This window comes from Poecilia mexicana, unplaced genomic scaffold, assembly GCF_051168715.1.
Source record: "Poecilia mexicana isolate PSO_F unplaced genomic scaffold, ASM5116871v1 scaffold_20, whole genome shotgun sequence".
Lineage (NCBI taxonomy): Eukaryota > Metazoa > Chordata > Actinopteri > Cyprinodontiformes > Poeciliidae > Poecilia > Poecilia mexicana.
This window is the reverse complement of record NW_028263389.1, coordinates 18,428,616-18,446,362: the sequence shown is the minus strand read 5'-3', so window position 1 is coordinate 18,446,362 and position 17,747 is coordinate 18,428,616. Positions and strand designations below refer to the sequence as shown.

The 17,747-nt window shown below is 39.4% G+C and overlaps 1 protein-coding gene across 1 annotated transcript in view; it reads right to left on the bottom strand.

Moving 5' to 3' along the window:
• arhgap21a (Rho GTPase activating protein 21a) overlaps nt 1–17,747 on the bottom strand; it is an 81,646-nt gene that overhangs the window by 60,052 nt on the left and 3,847 nt on the right. The window lies entirely within an intron of this gene.

Genomic DNA, 17,747 nt, shown 5'->3' with positions numbered 1-17,747 from the left:
TCTAATTTACTCTGCTTTAATTTCCTCTGATGGTTTAGTAATCATTAGCTGGCAGTGGAGCAGTGAGGGTGTGGCGGCTGTGTTCTCCGTCTCCACAGTAAACAGCCAGTCAGCTTGTGAGCCACTCGCTCTGGCATGCAGAAGGGGCCCTTTTAAAAAATGAAAACCAAAAGAAAAACACATGGATGCCATTTGTGAAAACGGGTTGTAAAACAACACGTAAACACAGAAATGTAAAGTTCTGCAGGGAAATGAACCTTTTGAGCAAAGTGTTTTCACCTCTGGCACTGTCAGGCTCGTTTTAGCTGCCATTCATCACCGGTAGCTGCATTTCCAATACAAGTGTACTCAAAACTTTGTCTAAAAAACACAATTTCATAATTGCAATATTTCCAGTAAATAAGAAACATAATTAAAGATCATGTGAAAAAGTTTGTTTACGAGATAAGTCATAAAAAAAATTCAGTGCCATGATTGTCCAAACACTTCCTGTTGTCTTCTTCGTCGTTTCCCCCAGTAGTAACATCCTGTTGTTGATCACATGATTTGTGTGATGCTAACAGTGTTGTCACTGCAATTTTGTGGAATACACTACCTTATACAACTTATTTGTGAACAAATTCAAATACGTTTGTTCACACAATCAGTCATTAAAAAACATGTCACACCATTATCGTCCAACCACTTCCTGTTGTCTTCTTTGTCATTTCCGTGACGTAAAAAAGTGTTGCCATTGGAATTTTGTGAAATACACTAACTTATTCAACTTATCCATTCATAAGATAAGTTGTTAAAAAACATGTCGCATCATTATCCTACAACCACTTCTTGTCTTCTTTGTTGTTTCTGTCAGTAATAACATCCTATTGTTGATCATGACTCGTGTGATGTGAAAAAATGTTTTGCGAAATGCACCAATATCGACACAGCCGAAAAACCGCTTCATCATAGCGCAAAAACGTTTTTCCCAAAAACGTGAGTTTTTCTGAAATTGCCGTGTTTCTATGAATTTCACTTCAGGCTCATTTTAGCTGCAACTCAGCACCGCCAGTTGTGTTTCCATTACAAACATGCACCAAACTTTGTCAATAATCCGCTAATGTCGGAAAACACAATTTTGCAATTTCTAAATAAGAAACGCAATTAAAAATCACATGAATAAGTTTGTTCACACGAGAAGTCATTAAAAAACACACCACACCATCCTCCTCCAACCACTTCCTGTTGTCTTCTTTGTCATTTTCACCAGTAGTAACACGGTCACATGATTAACATACTAAAAACCACTAACAAAAAGAGACTGAAAACACAGTATTCTCACTAGGACAAGACTAAAAATAAAAATAAGATGGTAAAATAGAAAATATTAAAACCATGCTGAATCAAATTTTAGACGCTTATGGCAACAGGAACAAAACTGGTTTTATACTGCTAATATTTCCTAAAAGGCACATGCTCTTTTTTTATGTGTTCACACTTCCCGTTTCTCCTTTTAAGAAACATTTCATACGAAAGCTACTAGAAGAGGAGGACACGGTGTCGTTCTCTGGTTTTACTGACTGACATGAGGACAGGTCAAGCGGTTTGTCCTCTGGAAGCAGCAGGGTGTGAGAGGATAGAGCGGCTGACCGACACACACCAGCGGTGTATGGATTGTCTGTCAGGACTCTGCAGAGGGATTATTCAACCCTCCACTCCTCTCCATGCTCTCACTGTCATGCATGATGTAACCGCTCCTTTCTGTTTGAAACCTAGGAGCAGAACAGACAGGGGCGCTGAGGAAGAGAAGAAAATAACGTGGGATGATGGGAAATAACAAGCCATGTTTTATTAGTAGTGTCAAGGAGGGGATAAGTAGATCAGGAAAAAATACAGAGAAATTCCTGCTAACACAGCGCCACCCTCTGGTGACGTTCCCACCAGCTCTGTCTGCAATGCAGCAAAGAGAGCTGCATCTTTTCCAACCTTATTTTGTCAAGCAGGCTCAGCTGCATTTACTATCATCCCGTCATCAACGCGCCATCATTCCTCTGCGTTACCAAGGTTACAACTCCACGGACGAGTCTGCGCTTCTTGGTTTCGCTACGACTGACCACCTGAAAACCTGAAGAGATAAAGGCGGCGGCGGTGGCGGCCGCAGTGCGTTTACTGTGGCGCCGTCGTGCACATATGTCACCAGGATTAAGTGGCTCTGTGTGGAGGGGGAGGGGTGTTGTTGTGAATCAGCATTCTGTTCACGCCTCTTTTCACTACAACCGTTCGCCCACAATGCAGCGCTGCAGCAGAGATGATGCAGCAGCGAGATTCAGCACTCGGGGTTTAAAACACTTAGATTGTTCTAAAAAAAAAAGAATATGTCAAAAAATGAATATGTCACTAGGCCTGTCACAATAAGAAAGTTTTCTGGGTGATTAATTGTCAAAACGTTATTGCGATAAATGATAATATTGTTGTTTTGAGATCATTTTCAAGTAATATACTAATGTAAGAACATTCTCAAAGATGAATAAACTTTAAATTCTAATTAACTCTAAACACTGGAACGAACTGGAAGATGTTTTACATATCTAAAATAAACAAACTGAAACAACAAATAAAGAGGGCTAGTTGAGCTGAACATTTTTATCACCTGATTTTTAGAAAAAAAGAGAAAAACAATAAAATATGCAAATGGAAATTATAGAGCCCATTTTAATTTATCTTGCGTTTAACAGTTATTGGTCATTGCAACATGCCGACCATGAAGCAAGTACAAAGTAATGCAGAATTGTGAAATCTAAAGAATTTGGCACACATTTGTGTGATTTTATTTACAAAATGTAAGTAAAATCCAGGACAAGAAGTTTTAGATGTCAGGGTGTTTTCACACCTGATAGTCTGGTAGATTCGGTTTGATTCAGGATGAAACAACGGAGCATTTGTTACATTTTCTGCTGAATTTCTCGCCTCTGCATGCCAAATGCTTGAAGCTGAAAGTGAAGCTAATATTCTGATTGTTTTGTCTAATTTGAGCATTTTAGGATTAAAATTTGACCTGAAACAGTGAAAAGAAACGTAGTTTATTTTCATAATTCAAAATTCGGTAGACTCTGTTTGACTGGGACCAAAGTCACAACATTTGTTACATTTTCAGTTGGTGCAGTTCGCTTTCACTCTGCACTACGATCTAAACTAATTGAAAAACTTGTTGCAAATGTATTCCACAATGTTCAGATTTTAAGTAAAAAAATGTAAACCACGTGTCCTATTTCTCTCAAATCTCAGGGTCTGACACTTAGAACCTAATATAATATAATATTAGTCAGCACACTTAACCCAGGCTTTGTGTGCAAACATTAACCCGTCTCAGTGGGGGGCATCACTCTCTGGTTTAATGCTTTGCTGCAGCAAAACAACTGATTCTACATTTATTGCACAAACCAAAATGTATGTCAGAAAGAATAATTTACAAACTCAACAAAATCACATTTTCTCTTTTGGCTGGAAGATTTTCCTCTCTCATATTACTGTTGCTTCAATACCAAGAACAGTGAAGAGTCTTGAACTAAACTTTCATGATAAGAAAATTATGCTGCAGATTTCGGTTAATGGGTAAGATACTTTAAATACTCTGATGGTTTCTTAATACGTGTTTTAATACTGTAAAATAAAGTTTGTCTCACCTGCAACCAGGTGAGACACAAAGCTCCAGAATTGCAAATAAATTTTTCCCCTCATTTTGAGAATAAACTCATAATATTACGAGAAAAAAGGAATATGACAATAAGTCCAAAATAATATAAGAATAAAGTCATGATATTAACAAAATAAAGTAATAATATTAGGACAAACTCATACAACAATAAAGTGGAAATAACACGGGAATAAAGTCGTAATATTACCAGAAAAAAATCTATATATTACCACAAAAAGGTCAAAAATTACCAGAATAAAGTCATAATACCAAAAAGAAAACATAATATTACCAGTCATAATTATATGAGAACTGCCACGATGTTACCACTCATAATATTACCAGAATAAAGCGAAAATTATGCGAGAATAAAATCATAATAATATTACGTGAACAAAGTTGTGCGACAATAAAGTTGAGATAATTGGAGAAATTATAATATTACGAAAATAAAGTAGAAATAATTCTAGAATAAATCACCATTGTACAAGATAAAGTCATAATACCACCAGAATGAAGTCATAATTACACAACAATAAAGTCAGTTAAATATTTCCACAGCTTAGTGGGCTGATTGTTTAAATGCCCACAGACGACACAAAGCAGAGCCGCTGGTGCTAAAGGTCACAGACAGCGATGGAGGCACAGCTCAGGAAAATGTGATTTTACTGCAACACATACTGTCAACTGCAATATTTATCGTAAATATTACTTTGGCTGGATTTTATCAATACTTTCAGCTAATATAAGGAATGTTCATCCTCTTGTGATCATAAAGAGATTTGCAGTTTAATCCGCAAAATATCCCTAGAGAGATAAAATACACTTTTCTTATTACTCAAACAAATAGTGTGCAGATTGTCTGGAGCAAAAAACAAATACTTTACGACTTGACTGTGTTAATTATTTGTACCAAACTCAAATTTTATATTTTTTTTTAACCAAGAAGGAACCCAGTCCATTGGTGACAAAACCCAACATTGCAGGATGCAGAGTGCGGTACAGTGAACGGAAACAACCCCAGCTGCATTGAGACGCTAATAAATGTGGCAGCAGGAATAAAGGATGGATGGAGAGAGAGGACGGAGGGGAAGACACAAAGCAGCGGCGAACCGACACAAGTCGACACTAAACCACAAAATCAACCTGCAGCTCTGTGTCCCTCTGAGAGGAGGACGGAAAAATAAATGGCTGAATATATCAGTTTAATCTGAACATGAAAACTCCAGAGAGGCTTTAATATTTACATGAAACATTTTAACAAACAGAAGGAATTAAAGCAGCAAATCCCAAAACTGTGATTTTGAGGGAGGGAGGAAGGAAGGAAGGAAGGAAGGAAGGAAGGAAGGAAGGAAGGAAGGAAAGATAGAAAGAAGGACGGACAGATGGAAGGACGGAAGGAAGGACGGAAGGACAGAAGGAAGGACGGACGGACGGACGGACGGACGGAAGGAAGGAAGGAAGGAAGGAAGGAAGGAAGGAAGGAAGGAAGGAAGGAAGGAAGGAAGGAAGAACAGACGGACGGATGGACAGAAGGAAGGAAGAAAGGAAGAAAGGAAGGAAGGAAGGAAGGAAGGGCAGACGGACTGATGAAGGAAGGACGGACGGACGGACGGACGGACGGACGGAAGGAAGGAAGGAAGGAAGGAAGGAAGGAAGGAAGGAAGGAAGGAAGGAAATCAGTTCTCCGGCTTTTTAAATGTAAAAACCCAAACTTTTAGAGGAAGCATTGAACTAACAGATCCCCTTATATAAATAAGAAACATTAATTATAAAAGCCTGGAGAAGAGAAGCGTCAGGTCGACAGAACCGTCGTGTGTCGGGTGGACAGAACCGTCGTGTGCCCGTCAGTTTCCCCTCCCTGCTGGGTGTGTTTCCTCTCCTGTAGCAGGTCCAACCCCCACATGCCAGATCTCAGAGCAGAACGTCCCAAACAAAGGAACGGACCTGCACACGGCGCTCTTCCTCCGCCCACACGTCACCTCAGCCGACCCCCAGGAGACGGAGGGCAGGTGGGCCAATCAGAGTCCCCGGGGTCCCCCCTGCCCCGGTGCAAGCAGTCCCTCCAGTAATTGGTTTTCTCATCTATGAATTATTAATCCGTGTCGCTCTGTGAGGTTTGGGCCGGCTAACTCGCCCCCAGAGCCACCTTATGCGTGTTCTTCACATGGAAATAACAATAAGAGTTTAAATTAAATAACGCTTCCATCATTTTTCAGTTTAGCTTTTGACAGATTCTTCGTATTTCAGACCGGTTAGTTGGTATTCCAGTTAAAAGGGAATATCACCAATTTCAAATATATGCAAAATTATGCAAAGCCTCTCTGACCCTCCTAGCTGCAGAATAAATGTTTATTTCAACGTAAAAAAATTATAAGCTGATTCTCATCTAAATATTTACTTTACTTATCGATTATTCTCATGATTAATCAATTAATCAGATAAAAATAGGCACATTCTGCTGATTTTTCATGTAAAATCAGCAGAAAGTGCAGTAATCAGCAGTAAGTCTTTTTATGCAGTATTAGAAATACATCTGCTGACTATCTTTAGTTCCAAAATTGGATAGTAAAACTTTTTAACCGGCTGAAGCCAAAACTTCCACTTAAGGAGTTTTTGGTTGAACATATTTACAGAAGTTTTTTTCTTAAGTCTAAAATGTAAATTTTTTTTACAGTTTAGGCTTAATTACTGCTCTGAGGGAATGGCAAATGGTCTTTTTTAGAGTCTATATACTCTTATTAACAATTAATAGATTACTAAATTCGTTGAAAATTATTTCAATAATCGATTATCGAAAAATCTGTACATATCAGAGCTTTGAAACTAACTGGGACTGGAAATTGACGGATGCTTTTCAAAATAACCCCCATTTCATTTTCTTTCAAGTTCAGGATAATTGCCTGTGTCAGAATTTTGGGTATTCTTGTCAGGCGGGTTTATTATTAGAGCCTCCCAGTTGCTGGTGGCAGAGCAGTTGCATCCACAGCTTCTCTCCCTCAGCCTCACACCAGGTGTTGGCCTGTAAATATTTCATGAGGCCTCGGTGCCGTGCTGCTGGCGCACAGAGGCTGTTTTCAGCGGCTTTCTGGAAACAGAGGCCCATCAGTTCGGCTTGCGACGCAAACAATTTTCAGCGCGGCTAAAATTAAATTAGGGGAAGGGGCGGCGGCGCGTTGCTCAACGCGGCGAGACCTCTTTACTCCTCACATCGGACATTCCAGGGCGAAATTAAAAAGTGGAGAGACGGGAGGAAAATGCATGAAACAATAAGCTGTCTGTGCGAGAGTGCAGGGGAAAAGCCAAAGAGGCATGTCAGAGATACGACACGCTTGTAAGGATGCCAAGCTGACTTCTGTCCACACAGACACAAACCATCAGACAAGATAACACGATAAAGAGCACTTTATGACAGACAGAAACCCATATCAGTGTCCCTAGATGCTAACACACTTACATCATTCTGTGAACACTGAACCGCTTTGATTCTGACTCGTCCTGCATCAATCAACTGTCCTAAAAAGTAGCAGGGAGGATGGACAGCTCCTCTAGTGTTCAGCTGAGTTTTCTATTTATGTTTGACATGCCAATTTTCTCTCCGAGAGCGAAAAGTCAAGCTTCAAAAATTAGAAATTTGTGGCCAGTTTTTAATTGGATTTTTGTTCTCCAATCCAGCATGTCCCATTGCAAAAAGAAACCTTTAATATCTGCTTTTGAAGTCTTGCTTTCTCTTGCTTTCTCGCAGCCTAAATGAACTGCTGCCATACCACAGAAAGCAGTTTCTTTTTCCTTTACATCCTTGCTTTGAAACTACAGCTTGCAAACCACAAGCCACATATCAAATCCCAGCTAATCAACCAACTAATATCACATTATTGATCTCAAAGCGATTAAGAGGCGAGCAGAGAAATCAGAGTAAAGTTGGTCTCAACTGGCCCCTTTTTGAAGGGCAATTTTGTTTACACAGATTCAATATCCATGTTTCTGTTGTAAGCAATAAATCAATCACATGATAAATTAAAACAAGCTAAATAATTTCCATTTGTGTGAATTTTTGCCGTTTTCTACCAAAGTTCAGTTTGGTGCTTTGGTCTCAACTAAACATTTTCTTGAAGGTCGATTTTGTTCACAGAGACTTCATAATTCATTTTATTTGTTGTTTTTGTTGTTTTGCTTATTTATCTTGAATATATAAATATCTTCCAGATCTGATGTTCATTAGAAATTAAACTTTATTCATCTTTATTAATTTTACTGGTATTGCCATTATATTACTTGAAAATGGTCTCAAAACAATAATATTACAGTTTATACCAAAAACTTCTGGGACAATTTGTCGTCCTGCAACATTTCTGGTTGCATTAAAAGTTGTGCAACATTTTAGATAACATTAATACACCTAAATATTTATTACTTTATAGCAGCAGTGATGGTGCTATAAACCATCACTGTAAAGGTAATCATGCGGTGAGAATCTCCTACTGGTTGGAAGTCGACAGGGTTTAACAGGGTTATTCTTGCAGGTTGCCATAAGAAACTCGCTTCTATTGCTGTTCTTGACACATTAGCTCCTTGCAAATGAAGTAATTTACATTCTCTTCTCTGGTTTCCATGTTTAGAAACTATCTCAATACTGGTCTCTTTCCTCTGATTCAACTTTTACCAGTTGTGGAGTTAAAAACCCACCGGTAATTCTTCATGGAAGTTGTTCTGGACTAAAAAAATTTAAACTAAACAGGCCTTTAAACCACCTGAAGCTGCATGAGGCACTCCCAGTGGACACACAGGGACACCCGGAGGTCAGCGTGCCGAGCAATCCACGGTCTCCTGTTCCACACTTCTGAATGAAGGCTGGCTAATAATAGCCCAAATGTCAGGGATGCCTTTCCTGGAGAACTCCAGCCTCTCAAAAAAAGAGGCCAGGACATTGTGAACTCATATCGCTCCCATCAAATTCATTATTTTCCTGTCATACGGCTACATATTTCTGTAATGTCACATCCTACTCCTGTAGGATATAAAAGTGTCAGACTCAAAAGGGTCCCAGTTCCTCTATATCTACTATTTTTTGACCCTTCCCAGCAGTCAATTGTGAAGAGAGTATGTTCTCCTGCGACAGAGATCTCCCAGCAACACAAACGTTTTTGTACCTCAGTTTTATAAAAGGATAAAATACGAACTTTATAGGACTTTAAACTTGAACGTGACTTAAAAACAACAAGAACTTTTTTCCTGCTACTTTCCAAAACTTCACCTATAGTTCTGGGTTTTTCTAGGTGATTAAAACCCCAAAACTTGGGATTTTTCAATTTGGGTGCAACGATACCCAAAAATCATGTTCACACCTGATAGTCCGGTTCGATTGGAGACCAAAGTTGCAACGTTTCTTACATTTTCAGGTTGCTTTCACACTGTATTGTTTCAAATGAACCAAATTCTTTAAAATCCTGTTCCCCTCCTCGCCTGTGGGGGCGCTGCACCAAGAACTACTGAAGGAAACGTCACAAAAAACCTCTGAAAAAGACAATAAGCGCAACTTCCATTTTCAGAAAATGTGAACAAAAATGGAGTTGCATCAGATTTTAGTGGCTGTAGGATTCCTCTTTTGTTTTGGTAAAAGACCGTGAGCCATTTCTCCCGCCAGCGGTAGACTCTCGTGTTTGATTTGGTTGTCTTTACCCAGATTGCCCTGCACTGTAGTCCACTTCCTGCTTTTGGAGCAGTCTCCAGTCCGCTTGCATTCACACACATTCAAACCACAGCAGAGTTCAATTAACCCAACAAAGACCAAAGTTTGTAAGCGTGCCAGGTCCCCGATTCTCAACCAATGGCCGCTGGAGATTCCCCCATGTAACCCTTTAGAGATTAGGAGGGCACTGATGTTTGGATAGATACAAAACTGAGACAATTTAAAGAAAAAAAACCTGGACAGGTACATCATTTTCCCCATTTCATTCTTTTCATGGAAACTGATAGTAGGTTTGCAATTGATTATTTTAGCAACGGATTAATCGATTAATGATTTAATCTGACAAAGAATTGGAACATTCTCCAGATTTTTCATCAAATACATTAAAAAATAAAAATGAACAAATATTTCCTTTTTTAAATAGGAAAATTAACATTTTGTTTCCTACCAAAACGCAATAACACAGCATTTCATTAGCAAATCTGAACTGAGAGAAGCTAAAACTGCCACTCAAGCTTCAGTTAAAACGTATTTAGAGACAAAGGTGTTTTTATCTTAAATCCAAATACCTATTTTTTTTTCCCCACAGTTTTTGGCTTTATTACTGCTCTGAACATATATTTTTTTCAGTAAATGGCCTTTTTTTTAGGCTTAATATTATAGTTAATGATTAATCAATTGCTAAATTAGATAATGGTTATTTGTAATCATGATTAATTACAATTAATCACAATTAATACGATGAATCTGATTAATCACAATTAATCGCGATTAATCCAATAAATTGTGATTAATCAGATTAATCGACACCTGACAATATCCTAACATTTAACTCCTCGTCCTTTCCAGATTGCTCAGGAAGCTTGTTTATGTGTCCAACGCTGTGATTTTGTTGTTTTCTACGTCGTACAGATCTGCATCTTAGAGCCGCCTGCTCTTACAAAAGACGAGGAACGGCGACCTAAATCTACAAATTTAAGCAAAATCTAAAACGTTTCAACTGGAAATATCGACAAACAACCAAACAAAGAGAAAAGACATCCTAAAAACTAAAAAACCCTTACAAAACTGACCTGATTGCTCCAGGCGCAGTACAGATCACAGATCAGGGTCCAGTTGTTTCTAATCATGCAGTCCAGAACTTTAAGATGTGACATTTGCTCTGAAAAATCACAAGCTGCTCGGACACCTGCCCCGTCAGCCGTCCAGGTTGGACCCCGCTGCTCCCGGAGGCTCCCTGCAGGCAGCGATGCTCCTCCGAAGGGGAGAGGAGGGAATTCAGCCGAACACACACCTCCGCTCCCATCTGTGAGCCCAACGGGTAACCCGTCAGCTGTGGCCGACGGCCCAACCACGCTTCATTAGCCGCGTGTTAATGACTCCGGCTGCTCTAGCCTGAGATAATCCCCCGAATTCAAAAGATAAAGAAAAACAGCTTTGTGGAAAAAAGGGGGTATTAATCAGCGAAAACCTGCAAAGGAGGCCAAATTTAGGCAGCAGGATCCAAACTGCAGAACGGCGAAGACGAAGAATGAGTGAAAACAGAGCAAGTTGCACTTTTTTCTGTCCTCTCCATGCTGGTGAGGCTCCCTCTCTCCGCTCAGCTTGTCGTGCCGCCCTGTGCTCGTCTCCGCAGCGGCACAATGAGATTCAGATCCATCCAGAAAACTGTCAATCAGGCCGCAATGCAGGACTCCTAAAGGCTCCTCTCATGGTCCCAAACACGACTTAAACGGCAGAATTTGTAAACTCAAACTTGTCCCGAGCAAAGAGAACTGCGCTACCTCCAACTCTGAATCTGACTGCTCTTGCTGCACTTTCATCTGCAGTGCAGGATGCTTTTTTCTTTTTTTTTTTTTGCATTAGTCTGCAAAAAACAGTACAGCAGGAGTCGAGCCTGCTGCTGCAGCCCCTGTTGCTGCAGCCCCCGCTGCCGCAGCGCAGAGACTCCCGTAAAACTCACAAAAATAAGCAAGATGAATCCAAGTTTTTACCAGAGTATCTCAATCCAATTCAAAAATACTTTAAGGGAAATTAAATGTTGTCATAACTCTTACCATCTGACTGATCTCCAGCAGCAGTCAGTCTTCCAACAAACCTAAAAAGGCCTCTGATTGAAGACTGTTGCTGTATGAATGCCAAAACATGCAGCTCAATTTCTGGACAGAAGTAATCCAATAAATGTGTCCTGGATGACAATATCAGTTGTTAGAAAGCTCTGCTAATCCACCTCATTTGCTAGCGGCTTATAGTCCGGAAAATGTGGTACCGCAGGTGAAATTGGATAATTTCCACGGCACACCTGACGATCACTCACAGCACACTAGTGTGCCCTGGCACAGTGGTTGAAAAACACTGCTCTAAGATTTATTTGAAATATTTCAGATATACTCTGTGAACAGGCAAATTTTCCGTTAATTATTTGGAGTTACCTTTCTCAGAAACATTTGTGAAGATGTGAATCAATTAAACTGGAAACCAGACCAGTACCATGCTAATTTGGGGTTAAAGAAGCCTATAATTCAGTTTAAATGAAATAAAATGCAATAACTGAACACTGCATGCTTACTGGCTTTGTTTTGTAATCATCTCAGGAAATACCATTGGATTTTAGGCTTTTATAATGCTAATTCTAAACTAAATGATCATCTGCAAAGAGGAAATCCAGTCAACACTGAGACCAACAAACCATTTGCAACTTTAATGAGTCAAACTTTCACCTGGAATTACTATAATGTTGTAACGTTTCTCTGCTTCAGGGACTCTGTGAGCTGTAATCTGGAGCGCTGTGCTCTGACTGAGTGAGAGCAACACAAGATCCATAAATCAGAATTGATTGGATTATATTTACTTTGCTGTGGGGGAAGGGGACACGTTTTACTTTCTGCTGGACGATCCCCTGGTTGGTGATGAAACAACGGAGGGATGCTTCCTGCTGCATTATGTCACAGCGGTTTCCTAAATGGATGTCAATGATCAATGAAGACCTCATAATGTATTCATTTTCTTTTAATATAGCACTAAATGAATTGATTAGACATTAAAAAGCGAATTAAAGTTCTTTTTTAACTAATACAACCCTTAAAATGTAGCCAAAGATCAATGCTTTGAGGGATATTAGAATATTTTTTGTGCAGGTGATTTACCGCAGCGTCTTCCTTTGCATGTTAAAATGCCAGTAAGAGTATATTCTACTCTGAGCGCTGTGAGGAAATCTGGGTATGTGACTCCATTTAATGATATCTAGCAAATGTAGGTGTGTCAGAAACATTTTTTGTTGGATTGGAGACACTAACCTGCTAACTTTCTGAAGAAACAAGCGGTCAAACCGCAAATCAGAACTAAAATCAACGGAAACAGTAAAGTTTTCAGAAAACAATACAGGTAAATTAAGTTATGCTAGAGGTCTGAGCCTTTTTACCTTGGTAATTTGCTGAAATATTAATATAAAATAGGGCTGCAAGTAACAATTATCTTAGATATTGATAAATCAATTATTCTGATGATTAATTGGATTAAAAAATACAGCAGATTTTTCATTTTCATTTTTTTTTACAATGTTAGAAATACAAAAGGATGCATTTGAAACAGAGAAAAAACTCTATTGTTTTTGTTTTATCAATAACTGGATAACAAAAAGCTGCTCAATTGGAGATTGATTTTTTTTACAGAATCTGAACCAGGTAAAGCCAAAACTAAGCTACTTGATCTGTGGGTAGAAATTATTTAATGGTTTTTTTAAGCTTAGATGCAAAATGAATATTTTTTGGTAAATGTTTGGCTTAATTACTTACTTTATTAAGGCAGTGGCCTTTTTTTGAGTATGTAGGCTCCAGTTAACGATTAATCGATTACTACATTAGTTGAGGATTATTTAAATAATCAATTCATCATGATTAATCCAACTAATCATTTCAACTCTAGTCAGTAATTAGAGCATTTAAAGAGAAACTGACTAAAATGGGAAAATATCAGAGCTTCAAAGCAAACGATTAATCGATTACTAAATTAGTTAACAATTATTTCAATAATCGATTCATCACAATTAATCCTATTAATTGTTTCAGCCCTTGTTAGTAATTACAGTTTTTAAGAGAGAAACTGACAAATAATAAATTAGTTGATTATTTCAATAATTGATTTATCAGAATTTGTCATGATTCATCACGATTAATCTGATTAATCGTTTCGGCCTAATCTGCAAACAAAGGCAAATGAAACAGCATTTCCAAAGCAATGAAACAGCAATCCCTGGGTATGAAATTTGGCTACAAAGTGGCACATTGAGCCAGAGTCAATAAAACACCAAACTGACTGAACCTGCTTGTTTGAGGATGGGGAACGACCCGATCTATGGCAGCTGGATCTGTTCTTTGACTTCTCCACCATCCATTAATGAAAATCCTCCTCAGTCTGACCACAATTGCTCCTTTCCACAGAAGATGCTTTCAGGAAATGCGATTTCCTGCCAAGCGAGAAACCCAGACTCCCACCACTGATGGCCAAGATACGTTCCCGATAACACCGTGTTACGCAACTCTGCCTGAAAACCCCAGACTGATATTTCACATGAGCCTGCACTTGTTGTAAAGGGGATAATTTGTGCTAAATGTCCTTTCAGGTGTCTATCCTCTTACTATCTGCCTGCTACTACACAGAGAATTGCATAATCTGTGGCTTATGAAGCCTGCAGGGAGTGGAGTGAGTTAGGAGGGAGGGGGAGTGCGAATACTGCCCAAGAGAAATGTGTAATGCAAACAAACCAACGATGAGCAGCACCAAAACCTAAAGTCATAGATGGACCCAGATGATTGGCATGTTTTGACAGATCATCAGATTTAGATTTGAATTTCTGCCTGCGTCTTTCTCTTCAACACAGACAGAAGGACGGAGGCACCCAGGCAGCAGAAGCTGTGACATCGAGCCAAATGGCAACAAAGGGATACGAGTCGCCAGAAAGGGGGGCATTTTTCCGGTTGTTGGACTCTCTGCAACAACCGACAATCACAAATCTGACAATCACTCTTCTATGCTTCTGACTGGAGAATTCAGCGACGGAAACTTCAATGGATTTTCTGATTTAACGACTCAGAACAGACAAAAGTACTGCATAACTATAAAAAGGAAAGAGCAGTTTCCTTTCCAGGAAATGATAAGATTAGCTACCATAACTACGCAGATGATACACCGCTCTACATTAAAATGTCACCAGGTGATTCTGAACCCAACCAAGCACTGAACAGAAACAAAACTGAAGTTATTATCTTTGTACTTAAAGAGGAACAATCCAGTCAATGTACAGCTTCAGTTATTACAGCTGGAAACCAGAGATCAGGCCTGAAATCTGACCTGAACCTTTAGAGTCACATAAAGACAGTTACAAAGTCGGCCTTCTATCACCTGAAGAACATTTCCAAGATTAAAGGACTAACGTCCCAGCAAGATCTCAAGAAACTCATCCATGAATTTATCTTTAGTTGCATTAATTATTTCACCAGTGTCTTCACAGGTCTGCAGCTGATCCAGAACGAGACTGCTGGTGTTCTGACTAAAACCAGGAAGATAGAGCACATCACCCCAGTTCTAAAGTCCCTAAACTGGCTCCCTGTAGCTCAGAAATACTGTTGTTTACAAATCACTGAGTGGTTTAGCACCAAAAAAGATCTGCTGTTGTTGTATCAACCTTCCAGACCTCTCGGGTCCTGCACCAGAACCAGAACCAGAACCAAACATGGAGAAGCAGCATTCGGCTTCTATGCACCACAAATCTGGAACAAACTTCCAGAAAACTGTAAAACAGTTGAAACACTGAATTCCTTCAAACCTAAACTAAAAATCCACCAGTTTAGAGCTGCTTTTGATTATTGATAAATGGAACATTGACCAACATATTTGATGAGTATTGGTGATCATTATTGATGGTTTCTCAGTTGGTAACTCTATATTTTATTTTTGAGTTTTTATGAATTGTGAATTGGGAGTTTTTATGAATTGTGACTGGCCTGCGATAGATATCGGGTGTAGGGAGATGGACGATAGATATAGCAGGCCAGTCCTCCCGTAGGGTCAGTCCTTCCAATGTCGCTCCTCCCAATACCAATGGGATAAGGGAAATGGATGGATGGATGGACAGACGATGTAAAGCATTTTAAACTGTGTTGTTGCTGAAATGTTCTATACAAGTAACCATTGAATCCTGTATGAAACATGCACCCAGATGATTCAGTTCGACCTTTGCAGCGATGGCAGCTCTGGTCTAAATCTGGTGACTCTTACAAGGCGCCCCATTTAAATCCAACACAACACCACTCTGTGTTTGCATGCTAAGACTACACCCAAGTCACGTCCTGTTCAGTGTCTGGTTTGGTTAACATAAGGGAGCCCTGACATCCTGACCAAATGCAAATTTGTTTCTCAGATTCATGCAAATGAAAATACTTCTCTCTCTGCTCTGACTGATGAGCTGCCACAGCTCTGAACGGTAATAAATGAGCTTATAATCCTCCTCTTGCCAGAAAAACTCCTGCAGTGACTGAACGGAACAGTGAAAGTATTAAAAATAAAAACCAAAAAAAAAGTCTCAGTTTGACACGTAGAAGTGGAAAAAGCTCTAATGGAAAAAAGAAAACACGGGACAAGCTAGCCACAGTCCCAGTCTCTGTCTCCAAAAGTGATGACCAACGCTCACATTTCCGCTTCGTGTTGCACCATTCAGGGGGAAAAGAGAGAGCAATGCCAGAGTGCCGACTCCATTTTTCCCTTAACATTCATCTTTCTATGGGCTAAATATAGGAGCGCTGAAGACACACGGGAATAGAGGACGGGTGAAAGGCAAGCATGTGGATCAGGAGGAAGAGGAAAGAAGAGCAGGGGGCGACACGGCTGAGAACATGGCTCTGAGGGCCGCCATTGGCCTCATCCCACCGACAGGAATGACTGAGGGATGCAGTCGAAACGACTCTCTGATTTATTACACATGGATTTACTAGACACCATTCTACTGCAGCTATGAATGAATGGATGGATGGATGGATGGATGGATGGATGGATGGATGGACGGATGGATGGAAATGAGATGAATCAAACACCTCATTTATTCCAGTATATGATGGTAAAAATGCAGACAGAGTGAAAATGTAAATGAGATAACAAATGAGCTGCTCTTATTATAAAATATTTATCAGTCGGGTTCTTTACCCCTGAGACAGAACCAGCTCAGGGTCTCAGCTGGTTGGACCGACCCGGTTGGTTTAACCATGACAGCAGGTTGAACGAGGACAGGATTGTGAGCGACACACGGGGTGTTTTTCTCTTAATGATCAGAGCAGCTGGGCCTAAATTACCCCCATGCTGCTGCCATGCTCCGGCTCTGACAGGCGGGATGTGTCTGAGTCTGCTGCAGGGGCCGTTGTGGAGGAGAGACCCCCTGATTATCAAGTCAAGACGATGCAGATGAGGGCCCTCAGCTCTCATCATAGCCTGGAGGGACGGCGGTTAGAGCTGTAAATCTCGGGTTTGTCTTTCTCATTCTGGGCACTCAGCCATAAAATATTCACTAAGTTGTTTTTTTATAATCTGTATGTTCCAGAAACCATAAAACACAGGCATGAAACCAACAGAAAATAACAGTTTGACATTGCTTTACTATACTTTTAACACTATAGCATGTTGAAAAATTCTGCTGCATGACTCACATCGGCATGCTTAAAGCCTGAAGTGAAGCTATGTTCTGATTGATTCTTCTAATTTCACCACCTTGAGAAAGTGTAGTTCATTCCTCATAAATTTAGCAACCAGGAACAAAAATCAAACATGGAGAACCAATATTTAGCTTTATACTTTCTACTTAGCTATCCAGATCAACTGGAACATTTTGAAGTGTTTTTTCTTTTGTTTGTCTTTCTTTTGGTTTTGTTGCTTTGTTTATATTTCCTTCCAATACATGTAAACTACATTGAACTGCCTTGTTGCTGAAAATGTGCAACTAAAATTGCAAATGTGCAAATAAAATTACATTACAATTACTCATAATTCATAATGTAACACAATGATTTAGAGAAGAATGTGTTTACTTCATACCAATCTTGAAATGAAAGTAGTTAGTTACTAATATTTTCTCTTTCAGTCTGTGTTGAGTGACTAAGAAAACGAACTGTTCACTTCAAACTGAATCATCAAAATAGTTGAATACAGAACAAAATATTTTGATAATTTTTTGTCCATATAGTCCAGCTCTATTTGAGAGGTAGTCCTTTAGTTATCATGAGTTTATACTTTAAGATTAAGTATAATGGGGCATAGAAAAGATAATTACATGATCCCATATTTTCAAAGCAACACACCTGTTTTAAATAAAACCAGTAAAATCCTACTCTGCCTTTTAAT